Raw genomic sequence first — 1,075 nt, 5'->3', positions numbered from 1 at the left:
CACTAGAACAACTGTCCCCCCTCTGAGTTCATAAAGCCATTTAATCTGTGCTCGTGTTTTCATTCAGAGAAGCTGGCAACACCACAATACAGCACAGCATGCACAGCCAGTAAGCCAAATTACTGACCGAACTGTTCACTGTCATTGACTGTGCTCATTTAAAAGGCACACACGCTAGCACCTTTTAACCTCACCGATGTCGCAGCTGGGCACTCTGTGCTCAAAATGCAGAATGACTTTGGATAATGCCCTCCCTGTCAATCTTTGAGGACTATGTCAGTTAAAGATCCAGTCTTCATTTGGAAAACTAGTTTAAGTGTCTCCCTCTGCTTTTAGACAAAATTTTAACATTGATTTAGCCAATGCTTAATGATATCTAATAAGTCCATTTTTTAGATTTTGTTTAACTCAAGAAAGTTCTGCATTCTAATGAATTTTGAAAATAAAGCATATAAGATAAATTTCAAGTTAGATATAAACCCTTTTTATATTTTTAGTGGAGAATTGACCTTAGGATAAATCATTCTGCTATCATACTTTAAAATTTAGAAATATAATAATATCTTATTAGTAATTCTATAGTTGTTGCCTCTTGTATCCTTCAGCCAGTATAAAATCCTTAATAATGCCTACTATTATTCCTCAGTAGGATAAAATTGTTTCCAAAATCACAATGTGACACTTAAGGAAAGAAATCTAGTATCTAACACTTGAATGTAATGACAATATTTTCTCTGTGTCATGACAACACCTGGGCCCATCTGTGAAAAGGGCACTGTGCCATGCTGAAGGTGGAACATTAATTTCAACAGGATGTAGATGCCAATAAGCCAAAGTCAAAGTGATAGCCTGCGGAACACTTCGAATAGCTGATCTTTTGTAGGAAAATCCTCCCAATAGTGAGCAATGCCAAACGAGGGCCAAATGCTTCATTACCAGTCTTCACAGCTGCTAATGCTCCTGGGCATTCATAACGCCAAAGAACATTTCCTCCTCTGTCCCTCTTTCCAATCTGCCTCAGTGCTAGCCACTTTCCATAAAGGGGGAAATGATAGGATTATCAGGATTATTTTCA

The sequence above is a fragment of the Myotis nattereri genome (assembly GCF_964212035.1).
Source record: "Myotis nattereri genome assembly, chromosome: 3".
Taxonomy (NCBI): Eukaryota; Metazoa; Chordata; class Mammalia; order Chiroptera; family Vespertilionidae; genus Myotis; species Myotis nattereri.
Note: the sequence above shows the minus strand (reverse complement) of the source record.